Source organism: Schistocerca americana, chromosome X, assembly GCF_021461395.2.
Source record: "Schistocerca americana isolate TAMUIC-IGC-003095 chromosome X, iqSchAmer2.1, whole genome shotgun sequence".
Lineage (NCBI taxonomy): Eukaryota > Metazoa > Arthropoda > Insecta > Orthoptera > Acrididae > Schistocerca > Schistocerca americana.
The window spans coordinates 572,394,948-572,407,453 of NC_060130.1; the positions used below are offsets into that span (position 1 = coordinate 572,394,948).

Consider the following 12,506-nt stretch of genomic DNA (forward strand, 5'->3'; position numbering starts at 1 on the left):
ACAAAAGCAATTTTTATCGTCCAGAATTCTGCTACTCGTGGAGGTATTTAGAGCAGGCTGTGGAAGTCTCTGCTGCCAGTGTTTTCAGCCGAAGCTCTGACGGACTCATATACCTCCCCTCACACATGGCAATGTGCGCAAATTTCGTGCGCTACTCCTTTGCGCTTACGGTGCGCGGAAACGACGGCGCCGGCCGTGTTTGCAGATAGAGGCGGTGGCGGCAGGTGGGAGGCAGACGGAGTGGGAGGCAGACGGAGTGGGAGGCGTAGGCGGAGGGGCGGAGAGGGTAGCGCCGGCGGCGCAGGCGCGGTCCCGCGCGCCGGTCAGCGACTACCGCCGGCGGCCGCCGGCCACTGCACAGTCGGCGTCCACCCGCCAGAGCGACCGGACGCCGAGGGAAGAAGCTCCGCTAGCAGCCGTCACTACTGCCGCCGCCGCCGCAGCTGCTGGTACCAGTCGGGGTGAGTAACCCGCGCGCTTTCCCTCCGCGGCCTCTGCTGCCTCTGGCGCCGGCGCGGTCTATTGATTCGGTGTTGGTCGCTTCCTCGGCCCGTAGCAGGCGGTTTCCCGGCGTGTCTCAGTAGCCGCCGGGTGTCGCACGCGCCCCCGCCTCGGGTAGCGCGTACCCGCCCGCTCGCCGCGCTTTCTGTGTTTTCGTCTCATTGTCGTCCTCGCTCTGACTGCTCGCGCCGCAGACGAGACAGATATCAATCACTAGTCGGATATCTAAAACCGAGATCTGATACGTTAGAGTGCGTTTTGATAAGATGTTTGTTTACAACTATTTCTACTCTAGTCTTGGACATTACACGCTTTTTTCTCGAACACAGAGCTTGCTCTCTGCACAGTACGCTGATTAACAATTTCCTTCACTATATTTTCCGCTTAAGAATTAACATCTTCAGCGTAAGACGACTCCCGAACCCGAACTAGTTGCCACTTTATTATAAAATTGTAAGGGGCACGAAAAATTTTATTTTCGACCTCCCATGCTATAAGACGTGCACTGTGTCTGTATCGGTTTATTTACTCCTTGGACAGAAATTTTAGAAAAATAATTAGAACAAAATTTTCTTTTCGTGAGAATAATAATTGTCCATCATAAAACTTTCTAATTACTGAAATATTTATGGGGAGACAATATTCCTTCTTGCATCTATTTGCATATAACGTTTCCATTAGCAATATGTATAATGTTCCATTTTTATGTTGAATGCTGTGAAATATTGCATGTACTTCTTTTTTTCAGGACTTCATCAGATGTCTGCACGCTACGTCGTACACATGTCAGGTATCTGGTAATACTGATTTTCAGCACAACACTTTCAAAGCAACACGCCGTCGACTCTGAACATAAATATATTGTTCTCTGTACATGTTGTTTATGATAATGTTATCGCTTGATTTTGGCTGAGTTTGGAAATCAAATAACTTACAGCTCCATCATCTTAGAAGATCTCCATGACGTCCAGCCCGTCAGACTACACATGGACCGAAATTTTACTACAATTCCAGCAATACATGGGCCGCACTACAGCAACAAATGTCTCCCGATTATCGAGAGACGTGCCGTAAGCAGTTTTCTCACGCCCAGCAAAGAATATCATTCTTTGCACGTGGAAAGAAGCGGTATCGTCTAATGTAATCATATCTCTGCCAATGCGAATGCAGCTATCGAACACATTTTAATGAAATGCAGTGTCACTACAAATAAATAATCTTAAAGTTTACTTTCAAGTCACGTCATAGCCTGCCTATTCCAGTTATAAATATTTATCTACACTGTCATACGTGTTTTTGCGCATAATGTCTGCACATCTTACAAGTATTTTCGATAATACTCATGTTAATATTCATTTTATGGGCTAGACCATACATCAGAGAAAAAGTCTTTCAAAGACTGATTGTTGCAAGTAATACTTATTTTCAAAGGTCTTCATCAATACCTTACTGTCAGTTTCGAATACAGTACTTCGTGCTGCAAACACATTAACATCACAAAATGTTTTTTGCTGCTGACTAAATTCACATTTGTAGTTGATTTAATCTTTTATTTATGTTTAGATTTACTGAAAATACATCTATTATAAGTTTCTACAGAGTCTATGTCGTCGCAAAATACTGACCTTAAAATGCAACAGATATCAATGTTCGAGGAGTCCAGCCCTATGTTTCCCAAAAACGTGAATTCAAACACCTAGACTGATAATCAAATGAAAACGGGAACAAGGTTACACAGCAGAAACGTCCGTAACTGTCTGACGTGTTACGGTACTTAACTTCAATGACGTAGTGGTGATACGTATCAGAATATTTCTCACTGCCAGAATGTTCAAACCCCGACACAAACAAGCCCAGAAGCTAGTATCGGCACTCACAGCTGCGAAAAGAATATATTGTTTACAACGTACTTAGTTTGAAAATAAATAATGGTTTGTTCTTGGGCAGAAACAGATTGACAGAGTGAGTGAAAGGATTTAGTAGAATTGTCGTTAATAGGAAATGTTCCTCCGTCTGAGACCGTCTTATGTCAAATCATTCGCCAGGCAGAATAACAATAACAGGTTTCCGCATTTCTGTCGTATTGCAAGTAATTTGGGTTTGTATACCTACGAATAAAATTTGTTTGTGTTTCATATCTAAGTGTACACGATGCACTGTGTGTATGTATTTTAAGTGTGTCATTAGGTTTCCCTGAATAGGTGCAAAAACTAAATGAGAAGACATGCATAACCCTGGTGTCAACACTTAGTCTCTTATTGTGACGGGACGCTCAATGCTCCAGCAACACGCTGTATGCCCCTATTCCAGAACATTCCACTAGTTTCGGAATTCTGGCGTCTCAGTAGAAATAATATCTCACATTTTCTCTTACTTCCCAGGAGGATATCTATAATAAAACTTCTTTTCACGACTTCTGTTCAGGCAACATCATCCCGTCTACAGATTTCACGTCATACGATTTTTTTTCAGTCTGGAAACGGTTGAAATAGACTGCAGATTGCAAAAAACGCATCGAAATATGAACCAATATTTCTACTGGTGAATTATTTTTCAATAAATAAAAAAAAGTAACTTTCCACGAAAAAGTTCCAAGAAAGTGGACTCACAAGGGGACCGCACCTGCTCGTCATCATCGATTTCGCGGAAATTTTATGGTATATAGTAGGGATTGGCTACAAATAAAAGTGACAGATGATCAAGAGTTTAGAAAAAAAGCATTTTTTGCGCGGGTCGAATGAGGCATAATCCAATTGAGGTAGCATGGTTAAGGACTTTGTAACGACTGCTATAGCATCTGAGTAGTTGTAACAAAAACTATGACTAAATAAGGAACGTTTTTATAATATTCAGACCGTTTGAGCATCAAGCCTTGTTTTCATTTACACGTTATTTCAAGATATCCCCTAACTGTCTTTTTCGGATGTGCTAAGAGCAGAGCTTTGTTGTTTGGCGTACCTGAGGAAGACAGCTAAGAAACCAATCGAAATATCGTCTAAATGAATAGATTGACTTGGCTGACAACTAGAAACGCTGAAGGTTATTTTGAGAAGGTATTCCAACGATCAGTATTACCCAAGTTCTTGATGAACAGCGCCCTTAGCTACAGTGACGGTTACTACTTTAGAAGAAAATGTACATGTTTACAATAAAAAATCAGGTTTTACTAACACTTCTGAGCAGAGGTATGGAAACAGTGTAAGAGACCACTTTCAGTCCGTGGCATTAAGAAGGGGCCTACTAGTCATCACCGACTTCCTCCAAATTTATAGTGTGTTGGGGTATGGCCGATAAATAAAAGAGACAGAAGTAGAAGCTCTAGAACAGTATTTTTGGCGTGCGTCACACATGGTGTGAGCCATTTATGTTATCGGAGTTTCCAGGCATCAGCTGGAGCAGCGGAAAAATTATAGACTGGTGATCCAAAAGTCATGGGGTTGAGTCCCTCACCAGAATTCATCTTAATTTTGAATATTTTTATGTTATTTAAATTGCAAATAAACGTGAGTAATGCTCATCATGTTATATTCATTACTAATTTCATAGAAGACGTAGGGAGGATTATCAAAGAGATATTTGGAATTGGAAATAAATTTCATACAGGTATCCTGTAAGTAACTTCCCATGGAGGGATTCTAATTACAGCGTACAGTACGCCGTATTACGTTAGTTTAATTTTGACCATCTAGCAATCTTTAGAAACTGCACACGAAGAATAGGTTCCCGGTGAAGATGCCGAGAAAATTACCGCTGCCTCTGTTTTTACGGTGAATATCACCCCAGCACGTGCAAATCTGCATCTGCAAAATAATAAAAATATTTAATTTTGTGTACTAATTTCTCGTGTACTCCTTACAATCCTTCCCTGGAAACGGATTTGAAATCACAAATTTTCCTTAGTGTTTTCTTTCCATACCTTTTATGGAAATATTAATAAATAGAATGTACTGAACTTTATTTCGGTTCACGTGCAGTGGGAGTAAAGTAAAAATTGAAAATACAATATTTTCGCTTCGGGTCTCTACCGCGCGACCCTCGGGTTAACGTTGTCTACCCTTTCTGCTGCTTTACCCATACACAACGGTAATCGCACGGTCGTGGGGTCCAGTCGCTATGCGGTAAAAAATTTCCTCTCACTGTTTACGTCACTCATGCTGCATATAATACAAAATACTACTCAATATATTTTATTTAATATTTTCATAAAACACACGAGAAGGAAGGACAAAGAAATATTTCGGATTTGAAATACGTTTCTAGGAATGGATTATAAGCCGTACACGACAATGCCGTGCATAAAATTAGATATTTTTATTCTTCTACAGGTGCAGATTTGCACGTACGGGGGTGATATTCACCGTAATAACATGGAGAGCAGTAGTTTTCTCGCAATCTTCACCGGAAAACTATTCTTCACGTGTAACTGCCGATGATGGCTCGAAGATCAAAATTAAACTAACATAATACGAAATTCTGTACGCTGTGTTTAGAATACCTTCATGGCAAGTCACCTACAGAATCCTCGTGGACGTTATAAACACAGTCTTTTGTAGGAAATTTATTTTCAATCTCAAATATCCCTTCGGTTTTCCTGTCCATGTCTTCTATGAAAATATTAATAAATACAATATCTTGAGTATTATTTAAGTTTATTTGCTGTTTAAGTAACACAAAACATTAAAAATTAAAAATAATTCCGCCGAAGGACTCAACCCCACGACATTTTGATCGCCAATCTGTAATTTTTCCGCTGCACCAAATGATGTCTGGAAACTCTGCTTACATATATGGCTCATTCCTTGCCCGACACGCGCCAGAACTTCTAATTTTACGAAACGATTGGCCATATGTAGCTCCCTCTTCTGTCTCTTTCATTCCTGGCCAAGCCCAGCATATACCTTTCATTTGGCTGAAATGGGTGGTGACGAGTAGGTAACGTCCCTTTCTTAGTGCCACGGACTTAAAGTGGTCTCTTACATTGCTTCCAGACCTATTCTCACAAGATTTCGTAACACACATTTTTTATTGGAAACGTGTACATTTTCTTGGGAAGCAGTTTTACGTCACCGTATCTAAAGTTGCTTTTCATCAAGAATTATGATAATACTCATATCGGATGATACGTCGGCGAAGTAATCTCCAGAAATGCTAGTTGTCAGCCAAGTTAACTGTTCATTTACACGATATTTCGATTGGTTCCTTAGTTGTCTTTTTGGATACGAAAAACAACAGAGCTCTGCTCTTGCCCCATCTGAGAAAGAGAGTTAGGGAACATATTGAAACAACATGTAAGTGAAAGCATTAACTAGACTTGTAGCTCGAATAATCCGAATATTATAAAAAATGATTCTATTTAGTCAGAGTCTTTAATACAGATTATATAGCAGTTGGTCCAAAGACACTTAGAGATTCTGCGAGAAACCGTCTGGAAATCCCACCTCAAATGGCTCATGCCTCGTTCGACCCGTGCCAAAAAAGGCATATTTTTCTAAACGCTTGACCATTTGGAGCTCCAACTTCGGTCACTTCCATTTCTCGACAAGCTTAGCACATGCAATCGATTTGGACGAAATCGGTGATGACAAGTTGGCGCAGCTCTTTTATAAATGCATTTTTTCGTGGAAAGCCTTTTTTTAATGAAAAATGGTTCAGAACTAAAACTGCCGGTTTATATTTGGATGCGTTATTTATAATCCGTAGAATGAAAATTGTGCTGTTTCTTGCACCGACTTCTACTGGAACTGTCTGAGCCAATTCGTTACGCCTTCTCTTTAGCCTAGTTAAACAACCCATGGAGAATCACAACACTTTCCTCACAATGTATTATACTTCACTTACCTGTACAAAATCGTGCCGATGTCGCTCACATAGCTGACAGAAGTACGCTCCAGCAAACCAGTTGCAGGTGGCTTGTACAAAAAAGAAATGTATGTATAACGCAAAACGTTCATGCTACAAATTTCAGCACGCCTTTATTTTCTAGTTATCAGTGTTTGTTGTGAGAGTAAACCTGGAATTCTAACCCAAGACAACAACACGCTTCAGCAGTAGTCAGCGGTACACCACTAAACATATCGCTTACAATTTAACCTAAATGAATTACGAAAATCTCAGAAGATACCAGTAATTCCACACAAAAAATGCCGCCTTGATATTAAAAAAAAAAAGAGTCAGATATATTCTGGAGGACACGAGGGCAGAAGGAAACACTTCTCTGTAGGGTGGCACATCCAAGGTACACCACGTACTCAACAGTACATAGACTTTTCTGAATGGAGTTTAGTAGAAGAGAGGATTACATCGACGTGAAGTCTATTTTAACCGTCGCCGGACTGGAAAAAAATCTTAAGACGCGAAACCTATAGACGGGGAGTTGTTGCCTGAACAGAATCTCTGAAAGGAAGTACTGTTATAGATATCCTCCTGGGAAGTTAGAGAAAATCTGAGATAATATTTCTACTGAAACGCCAACATTCTGACGTTACTGGAATGTTCTGGAATGGGGTACAAAGCGTGTTCCTAAAATGCTGAAGCATCCCGAAGTAAGAGGAGACAAAGTGTTGATGCCTAGGTTACGTATGTCTTCTCTTCTTGTTTTTGCAGCTATTTAGAGACAGCTAACGATACACATAAAATATATACACACAGTGCACCGTGTACACTTAGATATGAAACACGAACAAATTTTATTCGTAATATACAAACCCAAATTACTTGCAGTACGACAACAATGCAGATATCCGTTATTATGTTCTGCTGCCGAATGATTTGAAATATCACGATTCTTAATCAAAGGAATGTTTTCTGTTAACAGCAATCCTACTAAATCCTTCTAATCAGTCTGTCAATCTATTTCTGCCTAAGAACAATATTTGGCCTGAAACTACGTACGTTGTAACATTATAAGGTTTTCGGAGCTGTGACTGCAGATACCGGCTTCTGGGCGTGTTTGTGTCGGGGTTTGAACATTCTGGCAGTGAGAAATATTCTGACAAGCATCACCATTCCCTCGTTGAAGCTAAGTACCATAACATATCAGAGAGTTATGGACGATTCTGCCATGTAATCTTCTTGCTCTCTTAATTATCACTCTAGTGTTACAGTTCACATTTTTGGCTAACATAGGGCTGGTGTCATCGGAAACTTTTAACAATATCATTTTAAGTTCAGTATTGGACGACAACATAGAATCTGTATAAAGTTATAATAGATGTATTTTCAGTAAATCTAAACGTAAGTAGTAGACTAAATCAATTACGAATGCAGATTCAGTTGTCAGCACAAAAAAAAAAAAGTTGTGATGATAATTTGCCTGCAGCACCAAGTGTTCTATTCGAAACTGATAGCATGGTACTGACGAAGATGTCTGAAAATATGCATTACCTGCAACAATCCATCTCTGGTACACATACTACCTTGTTTGCTGATGTATGATCTAGCCTTTAATAGCGTTGTGTACTGTTTCTGCTGCGCCAAACGTACACAATGGTAATCCAAGGGTAGTCCAGTCTAGTCCCTACGTATAAATTCTTTTATTTTCAATTTTTATGTTACTCACCCTGCACATAAACGGGAATAATGCTGGGTACATTGTATTTATTTACCTTTTCATAAAAGGCATGAGAAGGAAAGGTAAAGACAATGTGGGATTCCAAATACTTTCCATGAAGGGATAGTAAGGCGTACAGCAGATCGTCATATATGAAATTAGATTTCATTCTTTTGCAGGTGCTGATTTGCATGAGCTGGCTTCACCTGGAGCCTATTGTTCGCGTGCAGCTGCCGAAGACTGCTCGAGGGTTAAAATTAAACTGACGTAATACCATATCCTCTACGCTGCAGTTGGAATCTCTTCATGGAAGTTACTTGCAGAACACTCGTGGACGTTGTAAATACAATCTTATCAAAAAAAAATTATTTTGAATCCAAAATTTTCCTTTGCTTTCCCTTCCAATATCGTCTATGAAAATATTAAAAAATACAATATGTTGAGTATTAATTAGATTTATTTGCGGTTTAAGTAACGTAAAAAATTGAAAATTAAAAAGAATTACAATGAGGGACTCAACCCCACAACCTTACAAGATGCGCAAAACGTAACGCTCATAGAAAGCCTCATCGTTCAACAATATTTTCCCTGTGCTTCGCTAAAATTTGCATTGCACGAATGTCATTGATATAATGAATTCCTTTTTATTTAAGATAACGCAGTTTCTATGTATTATATCAGCATAAAAAATTCAATCACGTATCTCATAAATTGAAGCTACAGAAAAGTACGAAATGTAGAGATCCCTTTAGCGGAAAATCACACTTTTTCGCATATTGTAGATTCTGTGGGGACTGGACGCCGCCCGGAAATAAAATCATTCCTTGTTTCGGTCAGCAGATGCCAAAGAACCGGATCGCAGGATTCTGTTCGCAGTCACCATCGAAATCTGTATTTTATGAAACGATTCTCACAGGATCTCCCCGTACTACGTTATACGATTTTCCTTATACTAAATGTAGTGTTAAAATTTTTTCGCCATATTTGCGTGCATCTGTGCTTGCCTTCTCTCTCTCTCTCTCTCTGAGTGTGTGTGTGTGTGTGTGTGCGCGCATGTGTGTTTTGGTGGCAGGGGTGGGAGGGGGTTCTCAGATAACCGCATCACTAAGCCGCTGAATTATGAGGCATTAGGTATTCATATGTCTCCCGCTTCCTGTCAGGCGAAACGAACGGCTGGCAGTTCGTGTCTGAATACGTGGCTCATATTAAAGAATGTTGGCCCTCGGGGTTTGTGCTCTCGAGGTTCGCTACGAGTTCCCGATGTGAATGTTGAACGAGGGTGAATACAGATACGAGCAGACTACTGAAATGAGACAAGGATCGCTGTGAAATAAGAAATGAGTTTCACCAAATTTTCTCGTGACACACATTAAAGTTTGAACGAAGCAAAAAGAGAAGGATAAGCGGTATGTCAGGACTTGCAGCATTCCTCTTCTTATAGATTTTCGCGTTAAGCTGGACGGTTTACACCGTGAAAAGAGAAGACCATTTTATCTCAATAGCGACAAGGTCTTCTCTTAAATCTTTACATCGGATAATTTTTCCTCCAGTGACAATAAAAATAGAGGAACTAAGTACTGGGCCATGGCATAGAACTGCGTCGGCGTTTGCGTGAACGAACGACATTCCGCATTAGGTTGCGCGGGGAGAAGAATGAATCATAGCGGTCACGAACACCACTTCTGACTGCTACCACTTCCATTGCTGTATAAGTTGTTGGAAAGAATTAAATTCAATAGAATTTCAGTCCGACAGGCAACAGCGCCAGCAAATGATTAGTTATTCCCATTTCGGGTTCCCGATAAATCTCAGTCATAAGTCATATTACACTTTAAATAAACAACGATTCTTCTAAACCTTTCCTGATTAATTCCTCGCGTACCATAGCTGATCTGTTTCAATGTACAAGTGTTAATCAGAGAACTTTTATTGTACGCTCTTGCTCGTAAGTACAGTAATGTCAGAACGTTTACACACAGCTAATCAACTAATCCATCCCGTAAATAACGTCTAACGCAGCTTACATTAGTTTTCATGAACAGATTTTCAAATACTAACTGAAAGTTGTTCTCGTTGACAGAGTGCCTTCACCTTCTAAAACGTCATATCTCACAACATGATTAAAAATCTTCCTCCATTCCCGTCATAAATGGTAAAAATCGGTCAATTAAGTACTAAGGAACGATTTACCAGAAACATAAATCTTGGCACGCATGATCGACATTCCTGTTTACTACACTCAAGTATCGTTTTCCATAATATAACTAGTGCAGTAGGTTTCGATTTCCTCTCCTGATACACGTGTCTACAACGTTTTTCTAAATAAAAAGTTAATCAGTTTTTCTAGACAACTAAATATGTAGCAACATCACAGCATTTCTTTTACAGTGAAATGAGGAACATGATCCTTCTAACCACAATAACACAAACATTTTTTTTACATCCACACATCTCTGCTCTATACCGTACGTTGCCCTGATGACTATAAGATTCGTCTTCTGCAGCTCTGTAACGCAATTCACGTCTTGCAGAAACTGTTTGGATTAAGATCATAAAATAACACGTTCTTCAAACACATATTCATACTTTCCTGTAGGTGAACAGGTTACATCTGGCTATATGACGAGAGTAATTACTAACCTCAACGTCTACACTTTTCTTAATGTGTAAACTTTAATCCGTTTTTAAATGCTGTCTCAATGTACGTGTCCTGTTAATAATAGCTTCCGTTCTTTGAACAAGAGTCCTTTATTATTATTATTGTTATTATTATTATCATTATTATTATAAAGGCCATTTGGCCAGATAACATTATGTGATATAATGACAAAAAAGAATACTAGTCGGAATTCAATGAAAAGCACAAAACAATGCGTTCTATAAAACCAAATTTGATAAAGGTAAGAGAGCTATTGTGTGAGATATTTTGTCTGAAAGAACATTAATATGACCCCACTATTATAATAAAACATAAGAAAATTAGTAGAAAATCTAATAATATAGATATTCAGAAGTGTACATAAAGATACATAAGAGACGATCGTCAAATTTTAGAGTACTGTTCCACATACATGAATATTTCTTGTTTAAGTTAGCTCGGATCAACTACTTGCCGAGAGTAGAACCAAATATAATGGAGGAAACTGGTGTGTGATATGGCTGAGATAGCATACATTCTACAAAATTAAAAAATAAATGCCGCAGTAATTATCCACACCATATTCTTGCTCGATTTACGTGACACACCACAGAAAAATTGTATCCCATGTATTTTTAATTCTACAGCTATGTCATTTTCGCCAAAAACTAGTCTAGAAATAAGTAATAAATGTTTATTCGCCAAAAGGTATTGACACGTGTGTGGAATTAACATGAAATTAGACTATAAATATGTGGCGAAGTGGAGAAGAGAGATATCTCACGAATGGGTACGGGATTTTTCGTTATGTAGAGCCGTCAAGTGGAATTTTATTGGAGTGGATAAAATTTCACCAAATGCTTAGGAGTAACAACAGTCGTTATTCCAAAGTTCTGCCCTTAGCATGAATTAGAAATGAACACCGAGCAGTACACATCGAGGAGATTAACCACACTGCGCAACACAATTAAAGGATCACTTTCTGAAAACCCCGTAACTGTCTCCCGTTGCTGTGCATAAGCTTCAAATTTGATTCAAAGATACTTACAGCCTTCCTCTGCAATGGTGCAATAGCGTGGCTCCCTGTCGAGCCACCCTCTGGCTCGGAGACGCTTCAAAGAGCAACGTGTCGACACATGCAAAAAAAGGCCATAGCTTTGAGCTGTAAGGTAGGGTAATGATGTTATATTGGCACAAATTTTTCCACAATTCTGCCCTAAGCCACAGTGGGTATGTCAGACAATTGTGTGATCGTCACAGCCCCTCTTACTCACACTGATATCTTCATTAGCCGATGGAGATCAGAACCGCGTCAGCCACCATTGAAATCATGCATATTCCTTATGAGTGACGGAGGAAAACATTTCAGACATTCTGCCACTCAGAAGCGATACGAAAAGGTCTCATTGGTGACATAAACGACGCCAATGAAACCACTCATTTCCCTGAGGCGTTGATTCTTACAGATTTCGCGGTCAAAAACGATAGTTGGTAGTGCGATGAGCAGGTGGTAAGTGTTCTTGACAACATTTGACGTAGCTGACACCATCGGACGTTTCAATCTTCTCTAAGGACATGGTTGAGCTCTATCTGCATTGAACGTGGTCGCACCCATTTTGAGCGCCGTGTGCAGTGCAGTTTTTAATCTCGTGTATAGGTTGGCATCAGTAGGGAGCATTAAAACCATTCGACGAAATTTGCACATGATCCAAAGCATCAGAGCGTACTTACGCTTTTTCAGTTCTCCTGCTTTCTGTAGGAGTGCAGCATTAAGATAGACGTGTATAAAACGGTAAGGAGTTCGTCGTCAAACACCCC

The 12,506-nt window shown here is 39.7% G+C and overlaps 1 protein-coding gene across 1 annotated transcript in view; it reads left to right on the forward strand.

The window, feature by feature from the left end:
• Window positions 1-368: 368 nt before the first annotated feature.
• Window positions 369-12,506, forward strand: part of LOC124555261 (thrombospondin type-1 domain-containing protein 7A-like) — a 1,197,505-nt gene continuing 1,185,367 nt past the window's right edge. Inside the window, exon 1 of the mRNA XM_047129129.1 lies at window positions 369-461. The gene's annotated coding sequence lies outside the window, so the exon portion shown is untranslated. The remainder of the gene's footprint in view (window positions 462-12,506) is intronic.